Genomic DNA, 8395 nt, shown 5'->3' with positions numbered 1-8395 from the left:
TACTTAACACAATCACAGATTACATGCTTCACAGAGAGATCAACATTACACGTATTGCATCGCGGCCTGGGATCACCCGTCAAAAGATATTGGTGCGTGACATTTGTGTGGCCTAATCTTAACCGATGTATCTTTATTTGTTCATCTCTACGAAAATCTTTCAGGTATAGTTTTTCCTTCACCGATAGTTTAACATGTGATAGGGATGTACTTTGTCTTTCCCATTTGCCTTGCCAGATTTCTATTATTTTTTGTTTAAGGTGACATTGTACGTCCGTCATTTTGACATGCTCCTCATCAATTCTTGGACCTGTTATTGCAATTTTCGCTGCTCTATCAACCATTTCATTTCCATTAATGCCAGAATGTCCAGGTACCCAAACAAAAACAGGTCTGACATTATGCTCACTCAGGTCCACCAAACAACCTTGGCATAAACGAGCCAGAGGATCTCTCGTGTATATATCTTTTACAGCATTTATGGCATTTAAAGAGTCGCTAACTATCAAATATGTTTTATTTGTAGGTTCTACGGGAATGTGTACCAGAGCCTTCCATAATGCAAACTGTTCCGCAGTATACACCGAGGTTATAGGGTTTAGGGCCCAGGAGTGGACCACACCATCAACTACCATGGCGGATCCCGCCCCTTGTTGGTTTTTCGAGCCATCAGTAAAGATAACCGTTTTATTTGTGTAGTTGTTAGCGATCTCCTCAAATAGACGTAAGTATTGTGGCTTTGTTGCTAAATTTCTGTTTAGATTCTTAAGGTCTAATTTTACTTTATTTTAGGTATCAACCACGGGTAGCAATTGTACTGGTTTTTCTGCACTAGGTGAGGTATTGTTTCGTGTAGTTCCCCCAGGATCTCTTTAAACCGTATCCCGAGCGGTCGTGGGATAGTTGGCCTGGCGTCAAAATCATTTCCGTCTGGAAATAGGAAAACATTGTTCGGGTGAGTGGGATCTGATTTTATTTTAACCATATAATTGATCATCAGCTGTTGTCTTCGCGTATCCAATGGAGGCAAGTTCGATTCACAATAAAGACTGTGTATAGGAGTGGTAGGAAACGCGCCTAAACAATACTTTATTCCAGTATTATGCACCCTATCTAATAGTAATAGCGACGATTTACGGGCTGATGCATATACAATCGCTCCATAGTCGATTTGCGACATAACTAAGGCCCGGTATACGTTTATTAGCATTTGCACCTCAGCACCCCATTTGGTACGCGATAATACCTTGATGATATTCATGGTTTTCATACATTTTGTTTTCAGGTGTTCAATATGCGCGTTCCACGTTAGTTTGCTATCAAACGTCAATCCCAGAAATTTTGTCGCTGTCACACACGCAACTGGTCTATTTCCGATATAGAGTGACGGATCATAATGTGGTCTGCGCAATTTACAAAAATGAACGCATTTAGTTTTTTCCCTGGAAAATTGGTATCCGATTTCACTTCCATTGCGCACAATGTTGTTGATCGCATTTTGCAGTTTAACGTTTATCTGGCCTACAGTGGCCCCGGAGCAATATATCGCCAAGTCATCAACATATAGAGCCCGAGAAACACCAGGCTCCACTCCGTACGCAATCTCGTTAATTGCAATCAAAAACAGTGTACAGCTCAGCGTGGAGCCTTGCGGTACACCGTTTTCCAGTCGTTGAACTTTTGACAAAGTGTTTCCTATCCGCACCCGGAAATATCTATCGGTCATAAACGATTTAATAAATTTAGGTAAGTTACCCCTCGCACCGTATTTGTGCAATTTATTTAATATTCCATGCCTCCAGGTCATATCGTAGGCTCCCTTTATATAAAAAAATACCGCTACGAGGTGTTGTCGTTTCCTGTGAGCTTCCCTTATCGAGTTCTCTAATTCGACTAGATGGTCTATTGTCGATCGGCCTTTTCTAAAACCTGCTTGGTAAGGCGCTATCAAGTTGTTCTTCTCAAGGTAAAATTGAAGCCTTTTGTTTACGATTTTTTCCAAAAGTTTACCTAAGCAGCAAGTCAAACTTATTGGTCGATAACTTGCGGCGTGTAATGGATTCTTTCCGGGTTTATGTATTGGAATTATAGTAGCCATCTTCCATTGTTCCGGATATACGCTGTGGCGCCATACGTCATTAAATAGCTCTAGTATAGATGACCTTATTTGAGTTGTGAGATGAACTAACATTTCGTTACTTACTTCATCAGGACCTGGAGCGGTGTTCTTAAGTTCTCCAATGGCTGAGTTTAGCTCATCCATGGTAAAAGGAACATTATACTCGAGATCATGATCCGTATCAAAGTCGAGAAGCACTTCACGTTCCGTTTTGTGTAGTGCAAATTGCAGGCTATAATTATCGTTGCTACTTGTGCTAGCAAAATGGCACGCAAGCATGGGCGTATATAAGTTGCTACCAGGGTTGCTACATATAAGTATGTAACAAAATTGGATGGGATTTACAACAAGCATTTTTTCCAAATAAAACAAGGGTCCATACCGTGTTTTGTTTGGAGCCCCGAGCCAGCATAAAAAAAGTGGGGAAATTTGCGCTTCTTCTTTACTTCTTTTTCTTAGTAAGTCTGGTCTGCGTCCGCTAATGCCCTCGTGTATTATTTTTTAATTCGGGAAACAGAAATAATGAAATAAATTAGATTTTAAACATTTGCGTAAAAATCGAATTTTTTGTTTAATAATTTCACGGCACCAGTAATTTTTTACTAACAAGCTAATTTATAATTTCATTAATTTCTCCCATTTCCCACAACAAAAATTACAAATGAACACATGATCTACAACAAATTTATTTACAATTTTGCTGTAAAATAATTAGGGAAGAAAATATTTCAATATAAAGAAATTAGCATTGAAATCCCTATGGTGCGTAATCCAATTCTACACTCTGTATAATAATGCCCGCATTTCAGCATATATCGTTGGACGTTTGTGCATATTTCCAACAAAATTTCGAACTCATAACCATTTTGACATCTCCTGGCTATATTTAGGCTCTTCTGTAGTCACTTTCCAAATTATTCCAAATCATTCGACCACCAACAATTTGTATCGGTTAGTTTTGTCTAAGAATTGGATTGGTATGCGGTGTATGAATGTTTTTTCAAAGTAGGTATTCTGGTTCGCTTTTGTCTTCGTTAGTTTTCGTTAGTACGATACTAGTCTTGTAGGGGGTAAGATGGCGAAGATATGGCATCGGCCGTCTAAACACATTTGGAAAATGTTGTATAGGTTTTAATTGAGGCACTTGTCTTTGATTTGACTTTAAGAGAGCAGTTGGGGATGTCTTGATGCCGCTTACGGAATTTGAACAATTACTTACGTCGATTTTTGTAGATTTGGAACCACTCGGTAATTTTTGTGTCCGGATATCACTACAACAAAGCGAATTAGCGAATTTAAATTGAACCATCCGCTTCTAGAAGCACCGTTATGATATTCCCCCACCTTCCTATCGTAGTCCAAAATCCAACGGGTAGGAACATTTGAGTTACTTTGGTTGCGATACATTTAGTGAAAAATGTTACTCAAGATTTGCCGTACACTCAATTTTACATATTTGCGCAGGTTCTACCAAAGAATCGCGAAACAACTATTGAGTAATTGTTGCTACATGTTTTTAGCAACGCTAGGCTTGAGTTTGAGTTTCGTATTTGTGGTACTTACTACTTTTAAGTTATTCAATAATATAACACGCACGAAATTTATGTTACAGTTACGCTCGAGGTTACGCTACTGTTACATATTTATGTTGGCTAGGTTCTTACAGCCATTTTTGGCTTGTAACAAAGGAGGGGGTTAGTCAAGTTGTATGCGTTGTGTTTGATTGGTAGTACTTGAGAGGATCCCTTAGGAATCTGAAGTTGTCGCCTGATCTTTTTAGCATCTCTACTATTGTAGACTTACAGCATCCCAAAAATGAGCGTATTGTAAATCACTCACCTTGTTTAACTTTTAATTTTTTTTTTTAATTTTTAACTTTAATCAAGGAATTACCAAATATCAAATTTAAACGTATCGTTAAAAAATTCCTAACTGAACATGGTTTTTCACCCTGGATGAATTTGAGGATATCTGAAACATACAAATATGTTAGATGTAATTTAGTAGTGTGATTTGGCGTTAATGTATTATTCTTTGTTTGTACTATTGTTTACTTGTTATGTTATTACACTTTTACATTTAAACCTTTTTTTGACATTTGTAAATGCTTTGCACCCTAACATGAATAAATAAATAATTCTATTTGCGTATTTTCTTCTGTTTCGGCAGATTTGTTTCTTATAAACCCTTACATTTCTTACACATATTTCCACTTTTGCATATTTTATATATACAGTGCGTTTATTTTACATTGGAACATACGATTTTGCATGTAATGGTGTTTCCTTATGTTCCATTACAAAAAAAATACATCAACCTTAGGATATGTGCGGTTCACAACTATACACACGTATTGGATAATGTGCGAGTCACAACTGAACCAGCCTTTAATAATTATTTTTAGGTTATGTACGTTGAAATGGAAGGTATTGGTTCATCAGGATACTGGACTACAAGTAAATTGCGGACTTGACTTGCACTGTTGTGACCTTTGTATAAATTTATAATTTCATCTTTTCATCTCTAGACAGTATTTTTGAAATTCATCTGTAGGGCGGTAGGGTTGAAGGTGACAGTTGTACATTGCACCCACTACCCATTTGAACTACTCCTATTAGGTTGACGCGTTTTTTTTAATAGAACATAAGGATATAATGTTACATGCAAAATCGTATGTTCCAGTTTAAGATAAACGCACTGTATATTGTAAACTTCAAAGCAAAAATTCAAGATTAATTTCCAAATACTAAGTACTATATAAAAGTAAGTAAGTATCATAAAACAGAAGAGACGACGCCAGTTTTGTTTTATTACGGCACTGCCAATGATGACGCGTTTCCCCCCACTCTCAATAAACAAGGTAAATAACGTTGAAAACTGTCACAAACAGTAATAAAAAATATCTGTCCATTGTCTTCTTAATCATATAAATCATTTATCCTATTCGCCAGATTTCATGGACGGCCCATAAAAGGTTTATTCTCAACCAATAAGGTGGTCAGTACAAAATGAGGGTATAACTCAATATCCTACAAAGTGTGTATTAGTGTATCGCCGTTGCACCCTATCCTAAGAGCAAACGTATCGGAACCAATAATATGAGATATCACATAGGTACTGAGCAACCAAGTTTTCTTCATTTGGTCTATATTATTATCAATTTTGGTATATTTAATACAACATACTATCCTTACAAACAGTCAGGGCGTACACAGGACGTGATTTTGGGAGTGCAAATACCACCCAAAACAACGCTCGTTTAGTATTTTACGGTAACTGGAAGAAATTGTGATGCAAAGTGAATGTCAATCAATTATAACAAGATATGAAGAATCGCATACGATTTTCAGTAGGGGAATTTTTTGTCACTCCACTCGTATTCGGAAACCAGACTTTTGATCCGGCTCATATTTAATAGCACTGATCCTATAACTCGTATTGGCGAGAACTACCTAAAATCTATTCCGCGTATGTAGCTAATGTAACTGGCATTAGCAGGAAATAAGTGACTCTTGTGTTAGCAATTTCTCGCTTTTTAGGAGAATTTTTCAAAACAAAAAAATCCCCTTATGTAATGGTTTTGTTCGTCTGTCCGCCTGTTATAGTCTACCCCGAGAACGAAAAGAGATAGCGATATCAAACTTTCCCCAATCCATTTCTACGAGTTAAAGGATCAGTGCTATTAAATATGAGCCGGATTAAAAGTCTGGTTCCCGAATGCGAACTGAGTGGCAAAAAATTCCCCTACTTAAAAACGTAGCGATTCTTCGTATGTTGTTTGTCGTTAACTTGGTTGTGAAAATCATAAGCTGTGGCTCCCTTATTTATTTTTGACAGGTCCTTTATATAATCAGTTCATGTTGGAAAATAGGTTGCTTTCTCTTGGTAAGGTGAATTTTCCACGTAAACGTTAAGGGCGCTTCGTGTCCACGTTGCCTTCGTTCGGCCTACTAATGTTAATTAGCCCTATAATTTGTATGGACGGATACCTCACTCACGCTCATCGGGATTCGAAAGCAAATACCCAATCCAAATGGTCGTCGAAATGCTACGGGTCAAAAATGCGCATGGCCAATGGTTGACATCAACAACAAACGTTTGGCATTGTACTAATGAATTAAGTAGATTTATTCAACGAGTCACATCAGAAATCTTTACGGATAGCTTCCTCGCCAAAATTATTTTCCTTCAGAGTTTGGACGGTATTTTTAAAACTACTTTCTTCCTACCGAAACGAGTTCATAAAATCGGTAAAAGTAACACATGGCCGATTTTTACCTCGTCCCAAAGTTATAAACAGAGTGTTCGATGACATATTAACGAAAACCATCTTGAAAAATATGACACTTTCATTTAATTTCATATCTATTGCCCAGGCTCAATCATCAATAGAGACTCTACAATTACAATTTCAGAAAATTTACACATTTATTAACAAATAACTTGACTATCTTTTTTCAGTCCTGATAAAGATAAGTAGGTTCACCTGGAATTAGGGTTGCACAATGCACAGTAATGACGCAATTTCTGCAATTCGCTCGAATTTTTTTATTTTTGATTGTGAGGGTCTACAAACCTGCTCCATAAGATTTCTTAAAATGCATTATACCCTTGTACTGCACTCGACTCTTTGTTTTGTCTTGCACGCAAGAACACTACAAGAGCAAGGAAATTGTAGGAATCGGCAGGGGAGCGCTAGCGGTTGCAGAAAGAAAAGGGTTCACTGTGCTCAACGGTAACTATTCAATGAATAAAACTCGCGAACAATTAGATTATATCAAAATTTCGGGAGGCCATTAAGTATACTACATTTACCAAAATATGTTACAGAGAACTAAATGGATTCGTTCCTTCGACAAAAAAGAAGAGAAAACGTGGCAGTACCCGAGTTTAGGATCGTAAATCTGTACTGTGATCCACCATAATATATTTCTGTATCTGCATCATTTTTCTTTGAGGTGTCTCTATTGTTCTCATGAAGTTTTTGACAAGCGTGATAAACAGAGTAGATGTTTCTATTTATACAAAGATGATTAAATTTCATTTTATATAGGTACATTCCAACATTTGAAAATTGATACGTGTTATATTATCATTAAATTAAGCAAAGCTCCCTTAAAATTACAATAAAAAATACAGGTTCCATCAGTTTTATTAAAGTGTAGTATTTCGTGAACGTTGGTGGATATTAGGAAGGTGTGCCGTAATTATAAAAGATACGAATTTTATGATACAACTTTATTATTTCTGACGTACCACGGCTGTTGCTATCGCATAGTGCTTCTCTAATAAAATTTAAATATTTATCGCTCAATAAACGATAGTAGGTACATAATATTCTGTTCAATGTGGGAATGCATTGCAAAACGAAACTTATTTAATTTCCTTGTATCACTTTTCGTTTACATTCAATGATCGGTATCAGCTCAAAGCACAATCCTTTTCGCGTGGCATAATTTCAATTTCCATCCGGAAAGGGAATATTCACAACTTCATGTAATATGGCCCCCTTTAAAAATTAATTCACACAAGAAATAGGTTGAATGAAATTAAGCCCGTTAGTTATTTAAAGGGAATTTGAAATTAAATTTGTGCGTATTAGGAAGTTAATCGGAAGCCTTTGTTATCAAATAAGAGGAGGAAATTAGCAAACTTTGTATATTACATTTAATTGAAATTGAAATGTAAGGTGCGTAAGTTATGAAAAAAAAAACCTTAAGGAATGCATTCATTGCGTAGTGCTAACGGCACATTTTTCTCTTGCAAAATTACTGCTTTTAATAATTTGCAAGACTTTCCTGAAGTGATTTTGAATTAATTTGTGAAATGATCACAAAATAGCTGATTGTTTATTTATTTTAAGTTTGTCGTTTTACACGTATTCGGGACTCAAGCAACTTTGTATTATTTTTCGTGAAAATTACCTATAGTAATACGGTCTAGACGAGATTTTAAAGTTTCCACTAGGTACAACTGCAGGAGTATTTAAAAATGGATGATTCAGGACAAAGCCATGTTGCCATGATTTCTCAAAACCAGTTTCTTCAGTGCGGAAGCGAAATCCAAACCTTGATTGGCAACAGTTTCCTGAAAGTGAAACAAGTTACAGATTCTGAACTAAATATTGACGGGATACGCTGCTCATCCTTTAACTTGAACCGAGTATGCTGATGTGATAACATGGCTTCCAAACGTCTCAAAACAGCAGTTTTAATCCTAGACCTAAATCGGAATCGCGGAAAGAAAAACGTTTGCCAAAATTCCTGTCGCTGTTCT

General features: G+C 36.6%; 1 long non-coding RNA gene across 1 annotated transcript; it reads left to right on the top strand.

The window, feature by feature from the left end:
* Positions 1–110: 110 nt before the first annotated feature.
* Positions 111–1735, top strand: LOC116182103. Its single transcript, XR_004147420.1, has 6 exons — positions 111–164; positions 527–724; positions 793–955; positions 1001–1232; positions 1286–1453; positions 1505–1735. It is a non-coding gene; the product is annotated as an uncharacterized LOC116182103 (long non-coding RNA).
* The last annotated feature ends 6660 nt before the right edge of the window (positions 1736–8395 follow it).

Source organism: Photinus pyralis, unplaced genomic scaffold (assembly GCF_008802855.1).
Source record: "Photinus pyralis isolate 1611_PpyrPB1 unplaced genomic scaffold, Ppyr1.3 Ppyr1.4_unclustered_Scaffold3528, whole genome shotgun sequence".
NCBI classification, from domain to species: Eukaryota; Metazoa; Arthropoda; class Insecta; order Coleoptera; family Lampyridae; genus Photinus; species Photinus pyralis.
Note: the sequence above shows the minus strand (reverse complement) of the source record. Positions and strands in the feature narration are given on the sequence as shown.